A 22162-nucleotide genomic window follows, 5' to 3' on the forward strand; every position below is an offset into this window, starting at 1 on the left:
TTATTACATTTTTTGTATACGATATCAATAATACTTTTTTTTTTATTACTGTTCGTATTTTGTTATACTTCCTTTGGTGCACAATTTTAGTTTGCAACCTCATGTGCTCACTACATATATACAAAGACACAAATTATTTTATTTCTCTCCGCGGGATACTCACTACAACGTTCCAAAGCCTATCAGGGGGAGACGCATAGGAAGGGAAGAACACGTGCCAGGGATTGAGGACAGCTACATAGGTCTCAACAGCGTGTTCATCAGAACAGGACCTCCGCCCTCATACAAACCAGCCAGCATTAGCGTGCTCGGCCGATCTTCACATGTGCCCGGTACTCGCACACAGAATCACTAAACCTGCCGGTCTCCTCCAACTGCTCCAGCTGTATTCTGGGTGAAATTTCACACAAGCCGGTCAGTGCCCTCTTATCCCAGGTATGCCCCCTCCATTTCTATCCCGTACACATTGCGTCTTCATATAGGGCCTCCTCAGGACTGCCTGTCTCCTTACCTTTCAGGCATACCAGCCCCACCCCAGCCCCCTACCCCCAAGTACTAGTGGGTCCCCTTTCTTAATGTAGGTCTGTTCAGCCACTTGTCTTGGCATTCAGAGTCTAGCTTCAGGGAGGCACAGCGCCCCTCAGCCCCTCGACTGTCTCCTAACTCCTCTCTGCTCACCCTGTCCTCGGTATGTGGCTTCCACCGTGCCCCTCCCCCAAAACTTTTTTCTCTGTTTGTTTTCTATCAACACTCTTCTCTTCATACGTTTTTTTCTTCTACATTCTGCCCCTTCTTTACCCCACTCACTTTTTGCCCCACTCGCTACTACAGCCTGTGTTTCTACTCCCGTAGCTACTGAAAGTTGTTCCTGGTTTCCTCTTTTTCTCCGCCCCGAAAACGTTATGCCCGGCTCGCATGTACAGCCAAGCCCGCAAAACACCCTGGGCCTTCCTGCTGCACACATCAGGTGTGAATGCCTCACCAGCAGAGCATTCTCATGTGCAGGTCAGGGTAACTCGCCGCCGCTCTTGGGGCAGGAAATAGCCCCTTGCACCATGCACCAAAATAAAAGCGGGCCCCATTAGTGAATCACATAATAAGAAAAGTGGCCCATATTTGCATATAGATTCAAACAAGCATTTGCAATGCAATAGGTCTTGTAGTTGTGAGAGTTTCAGCTATTTGCATTGTAAATGGCAATGCCTTTTATTAATATATGTTGGTTTTTAAAACATACATAAAAGGCATTGTCATTTACAATGCCATAATAGCTTACACTCTCGCAAATGCGAGACCTATTGCATTGCAAATGCTTGTTTTAGGAAATTTCACTCTGTTTCTAATTCGGTTTGGATTTTTTTATTGTTTTGCATTTTGACTTTATTACTGTTTTGGTACTGCATAAATATTTTACACATTGCCCAATGTTAAGCCTATCTGTTCTGTGCCATAGGTGCCGGGGCTTTGAGCTTTGGTTATTTAATGACTTTCAGGGTCTGTCTTGATAAAAGTTGTTATTATTCCTTAAGGTGGGTAGTCACCCACCACAAATAATAATCCAATTTCTTACACACATTCAGACCCCCAATGATACGGTTTCTTGTAAATTTCCTAGACTCCTGGAAGCATGCAATGGAGAATTTTTGGGAAGCTTGGAAAATAGGGCTTCCTCCGACTCCTATCACAATGCACACCCACAATCAACCCTTCCCACATTCCCTACATGTGGATGTGAAAGAAGAAAAGGGTGAAAAAAGTTTTTTCAGATGGAGTGGAATGCAGCAACCCTCTCTTAGAAGAGACCCCAAGTCACACTCCAGAAAGGTATTGAGTCGGGAAAAATTATGATTAGCATGGCTTTATTACACTGGATGAAGTCAAAACAGGCACTCCTTAAACATTATCCCCTGGAAGACCTATTAGGGTTTGGAAGTCTGGAAGAGAGGTATCCGTTTGACTTTCCCAATACAGCAACATAGAAACAATGCTACCAATTTTTTTTTTAGGTAAATTTGGTTTATGATAACGTTGTTTCTGGAACACACATGTAAACAGGGCTCACAATATAAAGTCATTCTCAAGAAAGGAGCAAATGTCATCATATGATAGATGCCTCCATATAGCGACTTCTAATTTAGACAGCTGACTGTCGTATCCATTTTCCAGTGCCAAGGGTAAGAGCTGAGAAACTTATTTTGCCTCGAGGTTTAGATTTTGGACATGCTGCACAATGATCAATCCTTGTTCTGCCAGCATGTCAATGAGAAATTGCATACTAGCAGTACTGATATGGAAGCAGCAAACACATTGAATTCTCTTTGGATGTAAGATTTATATTATGGCTGCAGGGCAAGACCTGTCTGCACCAGCAGAGTGTCTGGCAAGTATGCTTTTCATCTCTACAGATATAAATACATTCAGGAAGGATACCATCATGGCTGCCAGAAATTCAAGCAATGGATCCAGACATTCAGACCTACCACATGACAGTAAGGTGCACCACAGGTCAAGTCATAAGTCCAGTTGACCTACCTTTTCCATTTACACTATCCTACCTTTTCTGTAGCAGGGGATCTCTGTGTATAGTCATAATCTAGTGAATAGTCCCGCCTATATGCGAGGACCCCGGAGCAATCAAAAATAATCTCTTACGCTGTCTTCTTTGCAGTCCTGCATAGACACTTAAGAGAAAATCAAAGACAAATAATGCAGCCTGTATTACAAGGCTACAATGGCCAGTACTTCTACTTAAAGTGAAAAGGATAGCCAAATTAAAATCACATTTTACACATATTGCCAAGGTTCCCCCCAAAGGGAAACTACCTTTCACCAAAATCCTTGAAATGATAGAAAGGAAGGGTTGGACAGACAAGCCCCCATAGGCTGCCACTATGTGTCTGGAAAAGGGATACCGTGCCTTTAAGGAACTCTCCAGAGACCCTCGGTATCCCAGGATGCACAGCATCCTGGGATACCGAGGGTCCTGCTAGCAGAACCCTGGAGTACTGAGCTCTCCCTTTTTGAGTATTTCACTCAACGTCTAGGGTCTTCCTCTTCCATTTGCTGTGTTTTTATCCAGTTTTACCACTTCTGTCTGTCGAAAATGCCAGCTTTATTCAACAAGTGCCCTGAGTGTGGTAGGAAGAAGGCTAAATCTGACCCCCACAGAGTATGCATACTCTGTCTCCCTTCCACCCATGTCCCTGACTCCTGTGATATGTCACTCTTTCCCCAGGAGGACCCTGCGTGACAGGGAGAAGATTTGTCTCCAAGGCCTGGAGCAAAGGAGACATGAGGCACAAAGTGGGACTTCTGGGCATGGAGGGACTCTATCATCATCCTCTGCCCTTGCTTCGGCCTCTGGGGGGCTCCCCAGTCAAGAAAAGGCCCGGAAAAGGCACAGATCCCGGTCGACGTCGATAGCTTCGACATCGGTGTCGAGCGGTATGACCACCATCTGCTCTCCGTCGATCCAGGGCTCTGGGTCCAAGTGGCGTCGCCGCTCGACGTCGGGAGGCAGGACGTCGAGACCTCGGACGAGGTAGACATCGAGGACTTCACCAGCGTCGACACACCATCGACGTCGTGATGAGTCAAGGAGGCGACTACGCTCGCCATTGAGGCTGTACCACCGTTCGCCGTCAACATCGACACGACGGTCGACGTCGAGAAGAGGCAAGTCGGCGTCGAAGAGACGACGTTCGATGTCGAGGAGTGCATCGACGTCTAGAAGATCGACGTTGAGGAGTAGAAAGTCGAAGAGGTCGTCGTCGAGGAAGGAAAAATCGACGTCGAGGAGACGTTCAAGGACCAGGACAGTGTCCCAGGCCTCAGTGATCAGTCTGTCATCTTCATCGGCGAGCTCCCGAACGCGGCGGCACCAGCGCTTGTCCAAAAAGAGGTCTGCCTCTAGGACATCTTCTTTGAACCCTTCTCAGAAGAAGAGGAGAGTAGTGAGGTCACCGGATTCAGAGTATTCTCAAACCTACTCACCTTCTAGGCCCAGGACGCCTACACCGCTGCCTCCGAGGATGCCTCCTCCACGGCTTCCTCCTCCTCCAGCGACGATTCCTCCTCCTCCTCCTCCCCTTCCACTACCCCTCCTGCCTCCTCTTCCACCGCCTCCCTGATCTCCACCACCTCGGCTTGAGGTTCCGGCTCCTACACTTCCGCCTCCTCTGAGACCGGCGGCTCCAGCGAAGCCCAGGAGATCTAGATCAAGGTCTAGAGGAAGGGATCGCACTCGCAGTAGACACCACTCCTCCACAAGGTCTCGTCACTGCCATCGGAGAGACAGGTTGCGGTCCCGGTACACAGGCTCCTCGAGTGACCGGGGTATTCTCCAATGTTATCGGGGTTACGAGGGTGTCACCTGTGGACGACATCGTGACGTTTCAGGAGGTGCTGCTAAAGGGGGCAGCGAAGTTAGGGATCACATTGACGGTACCCACACCATCTACCTCTGTGATCTTTGAGACTTTGCAGAAACGGCATCTGTCTCGCCCGTTGTTGCCCTTGGTGCCAGGACTGAAGGAACCGGCCATGGAGCTGTTTCTGACCCCGGCTTCGGTGAAGTCGGCTCCATCTAGGCTGCAAAAGAAGTACAGGCCCCCGGATTCTGATCCGGCGTTCTTGAGGTCAGATCCTGTACCGGATTCTGTCATCGTGACAGCAGCCAAAAAACAGCATGCTACTGCTCCGTCTTCTACGGTGCCTCCAGACAAGGAGAGCCGTCAGATGGATTCAGCAGGATGGAAGGTTTGCGGCACGGCTGTCCCATCAATGAAAGCGACGAGTGCCTCCGCGCTCTTGGGTCGCTATGACCGTGCTTTGTGGGAATCTCTGCAACAATTTCTCGAGCTCCTCCCGAGGTATAGGAAGGAAGACTTTCAGGAGATATTGAACGAGGGCATGATGGTCTCCAATCAAGTCATCAGCTCTGCGGCGGACGCCTCTCTCCTGGCGGCTCATGGTGATTGCCATGGCATTAATTTAAGACACATTTCCTGGTTGTGCCTTACCTATCTCAAACCGGAGGCGCAGCAGAGAGTCGCAAATTTGCCGTTGTCTGGGTCGACGCTCTTCGGTAAGCATGCGGATGAGGAAATGGCCCGCATGGAGACAGAAACAGACATTGAAGGCCGTTGGTTTGGAGAAACCTAAGGAACAACGGAAGTAATTCCGTCCGTTCCAGAGGAGATATGGTTCCCAGAAGCGAGGACAAGGTCTTCCACCAGACCAGCAGCAACAACAGCAGCAGCAGTACCAGAAGCGTCGGAGGGGCAGAGGAGGCCAGCAGTCCCCCTCGACGAACAAGGCCCCGGCTGGGTCTAAGAACTGAGGTGCTACTTCCCCCTCGTCCTTTACCCGCTCCGGTGGGGGGAAGCATACAATATTACCTGGCATAGTGGAGAAAAATTACTCCGGACAAGTGGGTGCTGAATATTGTTTGCAGTGGATACAGTCTTCGTTTTGGCAGCCCTCCTCCAACAATCCCACCGGTTCGCTCGCAGTTCCAGCTGCGCGAGCTTCAAGCGGAGGCCGATACCCTGTTAGGAAAAAGGGCGTTAGAAGACGTCCCTTTGTCTCAAAGGGGAAAGGGCCTTTACTCACGGTTCTTCCTGGTGCACGAGAAGGACAAGAACGAGTTCAGGCCCATTCTGGATTTGCCACAAGCAAACAAATGGATTCGCAGGGAGAAATTTTGCATGCTGTCTTTGCACCAGATTTATCCTCCGCTACAAAGGGGAGACTGGCTGTCTGCAATAGATCTACAGGATGTGTACTTCCATGCGCCCATTGCACGGAAACACCGGAAGTGCCTGCGCTTTCTAGTCGGCGCCAATCACTATCAGTACACCGTACTACCGTTTGGACTGAAGTCTGCACCCAGGACTTTTTCAAAGTGCATGGCGGTGGTGGCAGCGCACCTGAGAAAGAACAAGGTGTTTGTCTACCCATACCTGGACTGGCTGATCAAAGCCTCCACCTTCCAGGAAGCTTAATTGAACTTCAACAGTAAGGCCGTTCTGTTGAACCAACTGGGATTGCACATAAACCTGTCCAGGTCTGTTCCGACTCCTTTCCAGTGCGTACAGTACTTGGGAGCCTCCATCGGTACTCTTTCAGCAACCGTGTCTCCTTCGGAGGAGAGACGCTTATCGATCCTTCGGAATGCTCAGGCTCTCATAGCTGTTCCATCTATGACAGTGAGGACGGTGTCTTCTCTACTGGGGTCGATGGCCTCTTGCATCTTCCACACGCACGCCTCCACATGAGGTCGCTGCAGGAATGTCTGGAGGATCAGTGGACCAGAGGCAGGGGAGCTGGTATAACATGATCCGGCTGTCCTTTCACGCTCAACAGTCCCTGAGATGGTGGTGCTCAGCAGAGAATCTCCTCAAAGGGGTTCCATTCCACAAGGACATTCCCATTCGGACTATCTTCACGGATGCTTCTCTCCACGGCTGGGGAGCGCATTCAGACCATCTACAGATCCAGGGAAGGTGGTCCCCGGAGAAATACACGTATCGCATCAATTTCCTGGAACTCGGAGCTGTTCAATTGGCGCTGAAGGCCTTTCATCCGTCCTTCCAGAACAACTCCTTGCATGTACAGACGGACAATACGACCACAATGTATTACCTCAACAAGCAGGGGGGCTCGAGATTGCGCACACTGTCACAGGAAGCGCAGGCGATCTGGCACTGGCTGCTAGCCAGAGGACTGACTATAACGGCTACTCATCTGCCAGGTGTGCAGAAAGCTCAGGCGGATGCACTCAGCAGGTTGGTGCAAGAAAACCAAGAGTGGGTTCTAAACTACGAAGTGCTAGGAAACATCTTCGACAGGTGGGGCACTCCCGACGTAGATCTGTTCGCCACAGCAGAAAACAGAAAATGCAGAGACTTTGCCTCCAGGAATTACCAACCGGGGACCCTGGGGAACACGCTATGGATCAGCTGGTCGAACAGCTTTCTTACGCCCACTCCCCTGATTCCAGCGGTACCTATCAAACTGTCTCAGTCCAGAGCACGGATGATCCTCATTGCTCCGGAGTGGCCCCGACAGTGGTGGTTCACGGGCCTGCTTCACGGGTCTCTCCTACCCCACCTGCTGCTGCCCTGTCGGCCGGACCTTCTCACGAAGTTCGGGGGGCAGATGGTGCACCCCAACCTCTCATCGTTGAGTTTGGCGGCATGGCTCCTGCAATATGGACACCTGAATCTGCCTGACAATTGCATGAATATACTCAAGGAGGCTAAGCGAACTTCCACTAGGACTTCCTATGCCTACAAGTGGAAGAGGTTCTGCATCTTGTGCACTTCCAAGAACTATGATCCGACGACCTGTAAGGAAGATGTCATTCTTCCATCTCTTTTGCATTTGGCTCAGTCTGACCTTAATTTTCATTCTATTAAGGTTCCCCTCACAGCATTAACTGCGTACAGGAAATGCCCTTCACAGACATCCTTCTTCCAGATCCCTGTGATTAAAGATTTTTTGGAAGGATTGAAGAAAGTGTTTCCTCCTGTTCGGAGTCCTTCGCCTTCATGGGAGCTGAATGTGGTGCTGTCCAGGTTAATGAAGGAACTTTTTGAACCTATTCATAAGGCTTCACTGTAGCACTTATTGTGGAAGGCGGCTTTCCTCGTAGCCATTACATTGAGTGAAATTCAGGCATTGTGTTGCCAAGAACCTTTTATGTATTTCATGCTGCTAAGGTTGTGATGCGTACTCACCCTAAGTTCCTTCCTAAGGTGATTTCTGATTTCCATGTCAATCAGACTATAACTTTACCTACGTTTTTCCAAAATCCTTCCACTCCAGCGGAAAGGTCTCCACATTCCCTGGATGTCAGAAGGGTGTTGAAATTCTGCTTGGCTAAGACCAAGGACATTCATAGGTCAGACCAATTGTTTGTCAGTTATGGGTCGGTCAGGACTGTTCTTGCCACCTCAAAACAGTCCATCTCGAGGTGGATTGTGTCCTGTATCCAGTTATGTTATCAGAAAGCAAACAAGACCTTAGGGGGTAAGCCTAACGCTCATTCTACCAGGGGCAAAGCAGCGACAACGGCTTTGCTACGTAATGTTACCATTGCAGACATCTGCAGGGCTGCCACTTGGAAGTCTGTCCATACCTTTGCTAAGCACTACTGTCTGGACTCTGATGCCAGGGCAGATGCTCAGGTTTGGCAGGCTTTGTTGAGAAATCTGTTTGCACAGTTGTGGTATTGTCTTTTTCCTCCACCGCCGTATTGGTTGTTGGGATGGGCTTGCCATTTTAGTCACTAGATTATGACTATACACAGAGGTCCCCTACTATAGAAGGAGTAGTTTCTTATCTGTAACTCCAGTTCTGTAGTAGGGGTATCTCTGTTATAGTCATAAGCGCCCGCCCTCCTCCCCTGTGGAGAAAATGATAATGTTCTGTATGCTACTGGCTTGCTTTATACACCTTCAAAAAGAACTGAAAGTAAAAGGACTTTTGCTTTGCATCCTGGGATACCGAGGGTCTCTGGAGAGTTCCTTAAAGGCACGGTATCCCTTTTCCAGACACATAATGGCAGTCTGTGGGGGCTTGTCTGTCCAACCCTTCCTCTCTATCATTTCAAGGATTTTAGTGAAGGGAAGTTTCTCTTTGGGGGAAACTTGGCAATATGTGTAAAATTTGATTTTAATTTGGCTATCCTTTTCACTTTAAGTTGAAGTACTGGCCAGTGTAGCCTTGTATTATAGGCTGCATTATTTGTCTTTGATTTTCCCTTAAGTGTCTATGTAGGACTGCAAAGAAGACCGCTTAAGATATTGTTTTTGATTGCTCCGGGGTCCACACACACGGGTAGGACTATTCACTAGATTATGACTATAACCGAGATACCCCTACTACAGAACTGGAGCTACAGGTAAGAAACTACTCCTTCCATGTCAGCATGGGGCGGGGTTATGAAATTTCACTCTGTCATACATTTTGTTAAGTGTGTGTTGGACATCGCCAAATGTGGGTGTTCTTTAAATCTCACCAAAAAACCCTCCATCACTAATGAAAAGTAAAAGTGAATAGCTCTTGTCAATTCTACAAGCATCAGCAGAGATCCATGATGTCGAGTAGAAGCTAATGATGTTGAGCGGGATCCCATGACTTCGGTTACTCAGCCCAAATCTTCTAGAGACCATGAAGTTGAGAGACTTTCCGCATCAAGAGGCCATGATATGAAAAGGACCCCCATCCTAACCTTGGTGCCACAGGCTTTAAATCAGACGTCATGATGTTATAGGCGTTTGAGGCCAGGATACCCAATAGCTGGCACTGCTAACCCAGTAAGCCATAATGCCGGACTACTGTGCCCAAGGTCCATAATGCCAAATGATCATGACGCAATACCACAGCCACACATCAGTTCTAAACTGCCATAGAGCCATGGTACTAGACAGCCACAATAACACAGCATGGTTCAAAAACTCTAATTTTCAGTTATCTTTAAGTTTTTTTTACAATACTGTATCCGGTTTAGCCTAACTTTTTCTTTGCCTTTTTTTTTTTTTTAGCACTTGATCTCATTTTAATTGTGGTCACATGGAGGCGTCTTAAGTACTTACGATCTCAATTGTTCACCCAACCCCACCCATGGTTCAACAGGCTTCTTCGCATGTGAGGTTCAATCGTGACACCATGATTCACAAGTGACTGCTTTCTCAGTTCCTACTACCACACCATACAGGACAGATGCTCTGAAACAGTGAAAACAATGCTGGAACTTGAGCCAGACAACAGAAACGAGTGAAAGAACGAAACAGGAGTGACAGGGAAGGGACAGGAAAGGTTAGCAAGCAGCCTAGAGATAAGCTACATGGAAACAAAAAAATAAATTGGGGTTCCTCTCAAGCACTCCACCCAGGATGTGTTGACTAGGAGCCTGCTCACTGAACTATTGACTGTAAACAGAAACGCGCATCTGAAAGAACTCCCCTAAAGAATAATTCTGGACCGACGCGGTCCCAAGCCGCTCCCAGTATCCGACCAAACAATGGTAAGACCGAAGTCTGGCAGACTGTAAAACGCAACCAGGGGGAAGAGGGAGAAGGGTGTGGTCAACTCATGCTAAAAGGCCGAGCACTAGTCTGGACTACTAGACCGGGCATCCACAAATAGGAAATGACAAATGCAGTGCAGCAATAACCATATTGCACAAAGCCAGCATCCCTGAACGAGAGCCGACCAGTCACCAGCAGGATGCTAGTTGGCCCAGCGTTTAAGTTCATGCCAGTGTTGGCAGTATGGTCCATTGTTATTAGTGTGGAGATTTATGCCACTTCTTCCTCAGCCGCCTCTTTGAACTCGCCCTCTTCTGCAGTGGCGTCTTGGTACTGCTGGTACTCGGACACCAGGTCGTTCATGTTGCTCTCTGCCTCGGTGAACTCCATCTCGTCCATGCCCTCGCCGGTGTATCAGTGGAGGAAAGCCTTGAGGCGGAACATGGCGGTGAACTGCTCGGAGATGCGCTTGAAGAGCTCCTGGATGGCTGTGCTGTTGCCGATGAAGGTGGCAGCCATCTTGAGGCCCCGGGGCAGGATGTCGCACACCACGGTCTTCACGTTGTTTGGAATCCACTCCACGAAGTAGCTGCTGTTCTTATTCTGAACATTGAGCATCTGCTCGTCCACTTCTTTCATGGACATGCGGCCTTGGAAGATGTCGGCCACGGTGAGGTAGCGGCCGTGGCGGGGGTCGCAGGCTGCCATCATGTTCTTTGAATCAAACATCTGCTGTGTCAGCTCTGGCACAGTCAGGGCACGGTACTGCTGGCTGCCGCGGCTGGTGAGAGGGGCGAAGCCGGGCATAAAGAAATGCAGACGGGGAATGGGCACCATGTTGACAGCCAGCTTACGTAGGTCAGCATTGAGCTGGCCGGGGAAGCGCAGGCAGGTGGTGACACCGCTCATGGTGGCAGAGACCTGGTGGTTCAGGTCTCCGTATGTAGGGGTGGTCAGCTTAAGGGTCCTGAAACAGATGTCGTACAGAGCCTTGTTGTCAATGCAGAAGGTCTCGTCGGTGTTCTCGACTAGCTGGTGGACAGACAGGGTGGCGTTGTAGGGCTCCACCACTGTGTCCGAGACCTTCGGAGATGGCACCACGCTGAAGGTGTTCATGATCCTGTCGGGGTACTCTTCACGGACCTTGCTGATGAGCAGCGTGCCCATGCCAGAGCCGGTGCCACCCCCCAGAGAGTGGGTCAGCTGGAAGCCCTGTAGGCAGTCGCAGCTCTCAGACTCCTTGCGCACTACATCCATGACAGAGTCCACAAGTTCAGCACCCTCTGTGTAGTGACCTTTAGCCCAGTTGTTGCCAGCACAACTCTGACCGAAGACAAAGTTATCTGGTCTGAAGATCTGTCCAAATGGTCCCGACCGCACGGAGTCCATAGTGCCTGGCTCCAGATCGACGAGGATGGCCCTGGGTACATATTTACCACCTGATGCTTCATTGTAGTACATGGTTATCCTTTCCAGCTGAAGATCACTGTCTCCGTGGTAGGTACCCGTGGGGTCGATGCCATGCTCATCGCGGAGTACTTCCCAAAACTTGGCCCCGATCTGGTTGCCGCACTGTCCTGCCTGCAGGTGCACAATCTCCCTCATGATTGGTTGATGGGCCGCGCGCTTAGACCAAGAAGAAGCAGCAGCTCCAAACACCGCTGCGACCGCCTGCGCCACCCACCCGTGATATACTTCTTTGCCTTTTTAACATTTCTTCTTAAGGCATGCAAAAGAGGGTTTACAGTATTATAAAAAAACATTAATCTGTCTGGAAGCAAGGATATTACACTTTTAAGATGACCTTAACCATTACTGCAGTAAAGTGGAGTATCATTACACACTTGTCTTCTTTCCATTTTCCATTTTTAGTCAAGCCTTCATTCAGCGCACGCGCTGTCGTTATGGGAACAATTTTTTGTATCTTTCAAAAAAACCTCTAAAAATTGGCTTTTCGCCCACCCATTGACTAGCACAAACTCGACCCCACCCGTAGGTATTGGGGCTCTTTACATGAGCAACAGTTAATGTACACAAGTTTTCATTCATTTTTTTTCTTTAAAACCAGAAGATTATGGATTTGCCTTGAGTCACAGGATGTTGAGGCAATACAGAGACTCCAAACCCTTTGTTCCTCAGTTCAGTAGGCTGCTGCTCTGGCTATAGTGCCACATCCTTCTTCCCCCTCTCCCTCCTACCTCTCAATTCAAGTTGAGGGTAAAAAGCAGAAATTTTCTTAGTGACATTTCTAACAGTGCAGCATCTAGCGGATTGACTGTGGCTCCCCATAACCAAAGCTTGGGGCTGGGGCTGAGTTTAGGTGACACCAGCACACAAGCAACCTCAAAGAGGGAACTTTTCAAGCTAGCTCAGCTGGCATTATATTTTTTATTCATGTTGCTCATCATTCATCTTGAGGCTACTAGTTTGGTTAGCATTGAATCAAGTGTTCTTGGCACACAGAAAAAGTAAATAAAACATTAGATAAAAGCCACAATTATTTTGCCAATTTAAACCTCCTGAAACGTAAATCCGGTATTTGTGAGGAGCCGAATTTCTTTTTACTGCACAGTTTGTAGGGCTCTTTCTTCAAAAGACAAACACGGACTAAAGTTTTAAGCCATGCTTTAACACTGGCAATTTCTCATCATACAAAACTACATTGGGATTTTCTCTTTCCTTCCTCTGGTTTCTGACAAGCAGCTTATAAATGGCAATAGGTAAGACAGACATTTTTTTGTTGCTCTTGATAGAATTCTGCCCTGGGTAACAAAATCCAGATCATCTGGGAAAGAGTTAATTCAATCGATATTCAGACTGTCAGTTTATTTATTGTTTTACTCTGTAATTGTGAACAGCCTTTTTGTACTTAAACTAGTGTGTGTTGAGCTTAAACACATGAAGGAGAACCGGGCCATTGTTTTAGCCAAAGTATTAAAGAACCAGGTGGTCATCGAGGGCGGTACATGTTTCTGGGTGATGTAAAAAAATCTTTCAAGTGGTTAAATGGCAGGAGGGCGACTTTACTGAAGTCGCGTTTCTCAACCAGCAGCCCCAACCGTGCTTAGGACCAAGATCCTCAGTTTCCCTAAATAGGTGAGGACCAGAATGTCATTGAGTGCCTAGTACTGTAGAGTATAACACTTTATCAGTTTTGTTTGATGCCATTAAGATAAGTTGTGAAAACTAACAATGGCTTTGGGTGGAACCTTGTTCTCCAGTATTGTATCTTTTATAGATCCACATGCTTGAATATTCCCCATCGTCATGGTGGGAGTCACACAGTAACAGTAAAACAGCAGTATTAAAGCTTTAACCTCAATTCCAATTAAAATCCAATAGCCCTTAGCATCCTTTTATTGTTTTAAAACAACCCCTCTTCAGCCAGTCCGTGAATAAACCATAGAGTCTCCCATCACCTGCAGGGCCACCATACCTCAGATTTCTTACAGCATGTCGTGTTAGGGAGTCTCCCTGAGCGCTGCTCAGTCACAGGGTTTCTACTGTTACCCTTTTGAACTTCCAGCTTGCAGTTCATCTCTTCATCTGAGGTGCAGTTTGGGAGTGTGTGGGCCTGTTTTCTTCATAATGTCAGAGTCTTAAAAAGGATTGTTTAGGCCGTGCAACACTTGTGGAAAGTCCAGACTTTATTCTGAAGACCCACATAACGAGCGCCTTTATTGCCTGTATTCAGACACAAGCCCAAAGAAAGGAAGTACTGTTGTACTTTTTCCACAACAATCTTCAAATACCGTGAGGGTAGGCTGCTACCCTGGCTGCAAAGGAAGACGGCTACTAAGAACTCTGACTCTTTAGGTGAGGAGAAGCCCCATACCTCCTTCAAAAAAAGAAAGGACGATGGTTCTTTTCGCATAGAGATCCTATAAATCTAGATCTCAAAGTAAAGAAAGGACTGAAGAAAAGAGGGCTAAAGAAGACCAACCCGGTCCCTTTTCCTCACACCAAAGAACTGGCTCTGCAGCACTGGCATCCATGCCTCATTCTACCTTCAGGTATTTTTCGTCAGGAAAAATCCACCCGTCGATGACTCCAAAGACAAAGCACTCGCCGTCTCTGACCTGTCTCCACAGGATCAGGCGCACCATCGATGGCGATTTCAAAGGGCAAGGCGACTACGGAAGTGGTTGTGTCACTGTTGTCAACAGCTTTAGGATAGTCTGTCGACAAGAGCTTTACCGTCAATGGTCCAGCTTGTCTCTACACCTTCCGTTAGCATTTCTCTTCAGGCGCCACCTTCAGTTCTACTGTTGACGACCACGTTTGTGATCCAGTCAATGAGCCCACCGACGAGGGAAAAATACTTTGCCCTTCCAAAGGTAATTACATCTGTTCTGCAGGACTTCTAAAAAAAATTCTCCATTGCCTCCTACTCGTCTCCTGGATTTCCAGGGATCAGAGGGTGATGGTCTGTATGGCTCTGCTTTTAGCCCCTCACAGCTCAGAGCCAAGTGCCATGACTCAGAGGAATATGAGGCACTCGATGAGCCATCTACTTATCAAGAAGGCAAATATTCCTTCTCTGATGCAGGACCTACCAGCGCTCAACGCTTGGACGTATTGCTAGAACACTATCCATATGAACAACAGGAGGATGAGCTGCAACATTCTCAAGAGCCTTCCATAAACATTCCCATTTTGTTGATCACAGACCTATGCATGATGCTCCATGATTATTACAAAGACTATCCTGAGGCTAACTACTTTGCAACCACCATCTACACAGGATGTGCCAGTTCTCATTCCTGCGCAGCAGGCCGCACCTATGCTATCAAAAACCAAAAATATTCCCCCACCTTTGGAAATACCTGTTCAGTTACACGCCAGGGATGACCAACATCTAGAAGAGCTGCAGCTGGACCCGGATGTACATGATGAATGGGACGATTACGTGGCGCCTACTGTACTTACAGACAACTCTCTACTTGCAGATATCAGCTTTTTTCACAACCTCCTGATATAAATGTCAAGGCCCTTTGATTTCCCCATGCCAGCCAAGCAGACCGAATGTTTTTTAATTGATTTTAAAGCTACTACTTAACACTCCGCTCTGGCCATTCACATCGTGGATTACTTATGGCAAGAGGGCCCGACACTAATGAAGACGCAAGCCTCTATTCCTGTGGTTGTCCCGAAGCTGGACAAAAAGTACAGGGCACCTGAAGACTGTCCTGCATGCTTTATTGACCGTCCTCTGCCTGATTCAGTTATCATGCAGGCCACTCAAAGAAGACCTAAGAATCCTTCCTCTCCATGTGCAGCTCCACTGGACAAGGAAGGGCGCCATCTGGACAACATTGGAAAAGATTCTCTGCATTAGCAACCACACCATCAGAGCCTCCCACCTCATGGCTATCCTCGGAAGGTATGACCGACAAATGTGGTCCGACATCTCTTTCTTGTTGGAATATCTTCCCAGTGACAAGAAGGAGGCAAAGGACGTTCTAGTGGAGGGTGAGAGAGCCTTTTCCAAGATTATTGATATGGCACTAGACATTTCATCTACCGCCTTCAGGCAGATGGCGGGAGCAGCGGTAAGGATGGCTAAAGGCTACATCATTCCGCCCAGAGGTTCGGGGCAAGGTGCTGGATATGCTGTTTTATGGCGAATACCTATTTGGCAAGCACATGGATGACGTTCTGCAGTCAATAAAGTCAGACACGGACACAGCTAAATTGCAGCCAAATTTGCAGCAAAGGAAGTTTTCTTCTTTTCAGGGAAAAGGTAGAGCTTAATATCTCTCTCGATCTCAACTCCAGCAGCGTTTTCAACCCTATTACCAATAGGGATTTCATTCGCAGTACTCTGCACAGCCCTTTCAAAACTAGCCTACCCTAGAGCATTGGCACGTCAACGCCCAGCGTCAGGAGGAAGATCTCATTATGCAAACAAACGACAATGAGGATTCAAAGGCCCCCTGTGACTGGGGATGAGTGTCTGAAAAGTTTCACCACTCCATCCATAATCTTCTTGTGTTTTCTCTGTTTGCCCTAAGTTGTCCAGAAGTGGGTCCATTGCTCACATTACCATTGGATTCAAGCTAGCCTGGCTGATGAGGGGTGTTACCCCGAAACTGGTCCCAGGATGCTTGTTTCCGGTTCAAGGAAGACAAGGCTGGATTGTTCCTATGAGTTACAGGGTCAAAACTGATTTGCACTTAGCTGTGTCTGAACTGAGGTGGCGAAGTGAGCTAAAGAATGATGATGCAGTCAACCAAGATCTGTGACTGGGGGTGAGTGTCTGAAAAGTTTCAGCACTCCGTCCATCATCTTGTTTGCTCAGCCACGCAGTCCCACTTCCATTCGGCCCACTTGCTCCAAATTCTTCAATCAATGAAAGCTCATATCTTCCAACTATTGGGTTGTAGACATATTCCCACAAGTTCACAGCCTCCAAATGTATGGCCTCGGAAGAACTTGCATGGTCATCTGGTAATTCTCAAGAGAGAAATCAGATTGCTCCTCTCCAAAGAGGCAATCGAAGAAGTGCCACCCAGTTGAATAGAGACAAATAATGGACCTCAGGTTCCTGAACTAGTTCATCAAAAGCTACAGGAGATTTTGTCTCTCATGGTTGTGGGAGATTATATGTCCTCCCTAGATCTTGTGGATGCATATTTTCATATTCCCATACATCCGAAGCACCAATGTTTTCTCAGGTTCGAGGTGGCAGGATGCCATTACCAGTTCAAGATGCTACCCTTCGGGCTTAAGTCGGCTCCAAGAGTCTTCACCAAGTGCTCTGTGCCAGTGGCAGCTTTTCGCCGACTTTCGAGTCACCAGGTATTCCCTTACCTGGACGACTGGTTGGTCAACGTCCCATCGTTCCAAGCTCCCAGAAGTTCTACAGAGGCCTGTGCTCAGCTTTTTTCACTCCCTAGGTCTCAAACTCAACAGGGAGAAGTCCTCTCTCATCCCATCCAGATCGCTGGTGTTCTAGGAGCAACTCTGAATGCCACACTTTCAAAATAAGACATTTTGAGCCTGCAAAGGATAGTGCAGTCCCTATCCTCAAAAAAGCGCATTTCAGTAAGGACATAAAAATCATGCTACCGATGATGTCATCCTGCATCCCATTGATCCCACACTGCCACCTACGGATGCGCATGCGCTGATCTGGCGAGACTTTTAGTGAGGGCTTCAAAAAATGCTACCAGGCCGGCCTACAGCCTGCGTGCATGTGCGCGGCCGTGTTCTTACGAGCAGAGGCACCTCATGCTTATTAAACTCATTGTTTGCCGCGCTTGATCACGATCACTGTCGCAGCCGTGTGGCTTGAATGGACACCTTCCTCATTACTTTCGCGGCCGATTTGGTTTTCAGAATCTCCCGTTCTCCAATATATGTTGACAAGTATGGTTTTAACAATGCACAAAAGTCGAGGGCCGCCCCATGTCCTGTGTGATGTAGACCACTCCGAAGGTAGTAGATATGTACATGTTACAGGACTGCACCAATCCACTTATATGCGCAGGTCCGTGTTTGCCGCAACACCCTTCAAAGTTTCTGCAGTTGACACACGACATTAGCTATACATTCCACAGTTCTCTCGTAGAGAGAATTTCACTCCAAGTTTTCGGTCCCTCCCTTGCCCTCTCCCCTCCCCTCCGGTCTGCCTTTTACTCCTCCTCCCCTCTAAGCATGACTTGTAGAGAGAATCGGGAGGACCGGGCATGCGAGCACCAGAGCTAGGGAGCGTAGGACGGGACCCCTTGCTCTGCAGTTACATTTGATCGCCTCAGAGTCGAACCCGTATCAATAATTCAGCAACTAAACGTATTCCAGCCAAGCACAGAACAACAGGATCAGAGAGAGCAAAGTGTCAGCGACGGCACGCCCTGGGCCGTGGTACACACGCACACGTAAAATCAGAGGGCTGAGCCTTACACGCAAACACGCACAGGCACGCACGCGCAAACACACACACCTAGCGAGCACCGTCTCATATATACATACAAACACAAATACAACCGTCACCTCTGGTCACACACAGAAGCAGAACCAGAGTGCATGAACACACACGGGCACACTTTTGAAACATAACAAACCCACCTATGACTGTACACCCCAAAAGAATGAAACACCGACCTGTAACCGGAACTAGCCATACTGTATCCCTTCACGAAACAATACATTGTTCTACTCCAACCCTGCAGGCCACTGATCATATCACTCAAATGAAGCTACAGGAAAAGCAACGCAACACAATACCAACAATTCACTGTGCCTCAATGAGCGTATCAGCCCCTCTGCATTGGTAATAAAGTGTGGGGTAAAGAGAGCAGAGTGCCAATTCCCATTCAATCTTTGGCCTCTCCTTGAGTGTTGCTTCTGTTGTCAATCCAATCCAGAAGTCAAAGTGTATAACAAAATATGTATTGAAATTGTGTGCAAAATAATGTTAATTCGAGGGGCATTTTGGAGAATGGCTACCTCACTGTTAGTGTGCCTGTCGCTTGCACTCAGTCAATTCTTAGACACAGGAGACTGAATGGGTGATGATTTCAAGCATGCCCTGCGGACAACCAAGTGATGAGTGGCAGATCTAGGCAATTGTTGAGGATTGCTGAGTGGCACATGTGGGCATGTAATGACAGCGCATAATTTGAGCCGGCACTCATTTTTTTGGACAGCAGTACTTCTTTCTTCTCTGCATCAGACATTTCCTAGGAAGGAATAGCGGGAAAAACACGAAGCAGAAAGACGGAGGAAGGGAATAACGGAAAAACCTTCATAAAGGGCGAAAGCAGGAACCTGCAAGAATGCGATAATGGGCAGCAATGTCTGTTGGTGGAATGAAAGTGCATGGGGTTGGATTTAAGACTATGCAGCTTTGGTATTGGGCGCGTTCACATTTAATTGCACTAGCCGCGAGCTTCTGAGCAAAGCTTCTGGCACCGGTACTCATTCTATTGAAAAATTAAGCATTGGAATGTGTACTACACCCCACAGCAGGAGGATTAGAACAAAATCAAATTATATAATTTCGAAAAAGTGCCTGCAAGGCGACGCATGGGAGTAACACTACCGAGAAGGCTAATGGATATTTGCACAATTGGAGATGGGGAAATTTAGGATTCTTGTCCATTCAATAGAACTTTTGCCAAAGCAATTACACTGGAAGACAAGAAGAAAGCAGTGGAGTGACAACGCCTATTCAATCACGGGCCTCTTCTTGGAGATGGGAAAACTTCGTTCTCCGTGCCCATCTAACCTTCAATCTGTTGAACTAATCACCAATAGATAACAATGTAGTACACTATGTTCGCCCATTCGATCATTGGCCTCTTTTAATAAAGTGCCCACTAAAAGCCCCTATTTTTGGCCTTGTTTCTATAATCAGACATATGTAGCACTGCAAACAGAGTACCTCTGCCTATCGAGGACTAACATATGCTGATGTTAGAGTTGCAAGATTGCACTCGACATTTTTAAAAAAATATTTTTTATTGGTTTATTTACACTTACAACATATTACAAGTAACCTATTCCTCATCGCATTTGTACATACAGGGGTGACAGCCCATGTGGCTTAGCTGCTGGTTGTACAGTTTACTCGTAGAGCACATAAGCTGAATGTCCTTGCATCTCTACAATCCCACATATAACGTATAACATATATTAATTGGCGCTTTGTGCTAGAGGTAACCGTCAGGCTGGTTGGAATGAAACAAAATATATGCATGACCGGCACCCTATCCAGCTGTCTACTCTGAAAGAAAAAGAAAGAGGGGGGGGAGAGAGAAGAGTTTGTGGGGTATTGAGGGGGGGGGGTCCTGCTCTAGTGGTTGGTGTAGAGGTGGACCCTTTGATTGTTTCTGGCTAGCAATTTCATGGGGGCTCATAAGGTTACTAGGAACTTGTCCAAGGATGCCCACATACCCCTGTTGGGTTTTCTCCATGGTGCGTTTCGTAAGGCTGTGATGTCTGCTCCTCTCAGGTATGTAACCCAGTTGAGCCACCCCCTGAAGGTGTCTTTCCACTTGGTGAGTACTATCTTGATTGATGCCGTTAGCAGGAGATCTAGGAGGTTTCTGTCATGCTGCGTGTCAATATCAGATGTTATAAATGCGGTGGTGAGTTAGGCAAACTCTTCTTTAAGTGTGCATCCTAAGGCTTTATTTATGAAGATAAATATTTTTTTCCAAATTTTGTTTTACCTTTGTGCAGTGGAAGATGAGGTGTGCCAGGTCCCCCTGTTCTCTGTCACAATTCCAGCAGCGGTCGTTTTCCCTCAGCCCTAGGGCCGCTAAGCGAATTGGGGTCCAGTAGGTCTTGTGCAGAAGCCAGAATTTTGTCTGAGCTAACACTGGGGAGATCATGTTTTTCGATGGGGACAACCAGAGGGTGTGTCTCTCCTGGTCGCTAAATGCGGTGTCTAGGTGTGATTCCCAGTAGCTGGTTGTCTTATCGTTAAGCTTGGGCAGAGTAGTTTGTATAGGTGGGACACCTGGTTGGCCCACTTTGTTCAGATTCGCCATATACTGGATGATTGAGGGTTTTTGTCTTGCTTTTTTAGATTTGGTTAGGGCTGTTCTTATTTTGAGGAAGTTGTAGAGTTCTATATCTGGCAGGTTATGTCGTATTTTTAGCATGTTGAAGGTGTAGGGACTTCCCCCTTCCCCCAACTGGGCTGGGTATGAGATCCCTAGTCTTTTCCAAGAGTCTATGACTAGGGGTTTCCCCCTATATTTTATCTTGGAGTTTGCCCACAGCGATTCCCAGTTAGAATTTTTAACGCTGTGTTCCAGTTTTTGATCTACCTTAAGCAGGGGGTGTCTAGTGTTTTTAATTATAAGGTTATTCTTTTTCGTCTGTTTGTTCTTGGTGAGAAGTGTTATTGGGTCGATATTGTTTAGTATGGCTTTCTCAATCCTATATGTTGGCGCTCCAGCTTATCTAATCGATCGCCTGCAGATCGTGCAAAATGCGGCTGCCAGACTGATTGGCAATATCCCCTACCGCCACTCGGTCACTGCATACTTGAGGAAGCTACATTGGTTGCCAGTGACCCGCCGCATTCAGTTTAAAGCCCTGGTCTTTGCATTTAGGGCCCTCAATGGACTGGGCCCAGGCTACCTTAGAAAAAGGCTCAAACTTGTCCATTCGACCAGAGCTCTTAGGTTCAACAATCTTCGCCTCCTTGTAACCTCCGCGCTTTCGCCGGTCCAGAATGGGGGGGCCGAGCTTTTGCGGTTTGGACCGCTAAACTCTGGAACAGCCTCCCCTTAGACCTAAGGTTTATTTCCTCTGAGTTGCTGTTCCGGAGTAAATTGAAAACCTGGATGTTCGCCAGCCCTTAGCTGCCGCCTCCCTACTGTTTAGCCTGTCTGCAGCGCCGGGACACTCCCGTTGGGGGTAGCCGCGCGCTTTACAAGCTCCAAAATAAAATAAATAAATAAATAAAATCCTGGGCCAGACCGGTGTGTAGTCCTGGTTAGGCAGGATACAGTACATTCCCTGTCTTGCTATAAATGCAGTCTAAAATGTTCTGAGATCTGCCAGGTTTAGACCTCCTAGTTTCTTATCTAGTTTTAGTTTTTTCCTGCTTATCCTTGTTTTTTTTTGTCTTGCCATAGGAACTTCTTTATCATTTTGTCTGTCTTACGGTGGAATTCGTCTGTGAGTGTAAGGGGGAGCATTCCCGCCAGGTAGTTGATCACCGGGATGATCATCATCTTTATTGTGTCTATCCTCTCCACCATGTTATGAATTTGGGCGACCAGGATTCCAGGAGCATTTTTATCTTTTTTAAGGTTAGTTTCTCGTTTTGGTCGTGTGTGGTTTTGAGGTCTTTGCCTAATTGGATCCCTAGATACTTGATGAACCCGGGTTGCCAGACTTATCCTTATTTGTCTATTACTTCTCTGGTGGTGTGGAGGTTAAGTGGCATGCATTCCGAGTTGTCTCTGTTTAGTTTATAGCCAGAGTGGGCTGAGTATTTACCTATGGTGATAGAGGGTTTGGGGTTCTCTGTGATTATAAGTATGTCATCCGCATTAGCTGCAAGTTTGGCTGTGGTCTCGTTGATGGTGACTCCCAATATATCCCTATTGGCTACAATATCTCTGAACAGGGGTTCCAGCGCCAGTAAAAACAGCGAGTGG

At 47.5% G+C, this 22162-nt stretch overlaps 1 protein-coding gene and 1 pseudogene across 2 annotated transcripts in view; one reads left to right on the plus strand and one right to left on the minus strand.

Annotated features, from left to right (window-relative positions):
- LOC147730798 (protein phosphatase 1 regulatory subunit 12B-like) overlaps positions 1-22162 on the plus strand; it is a 654976-nt gene that overhangs the window by 537595 nt on the left and 95219 nt on the right. The window lies entirely within an intron of this gene.
- On the minus strand, positions 10172-11651 carry LOC147730799 (tubulin beta-4B chain pseudogene; annotated as a pseudogene).

The sequence above is a fragment of the Lissotriton vulgaris genome, chromosome 2_1 (assembly GCF_964263255.1).
Source record: "Lissotriton vulgaris chromosome 2_1, aLisVul1.2, whole genome shotgun sequence".
NCBI lineage: Eukaryota > Metazoa > Chordata > Amphibia > Caudata > Salamandridae > Lissotriton > Lissotriton vulgaris.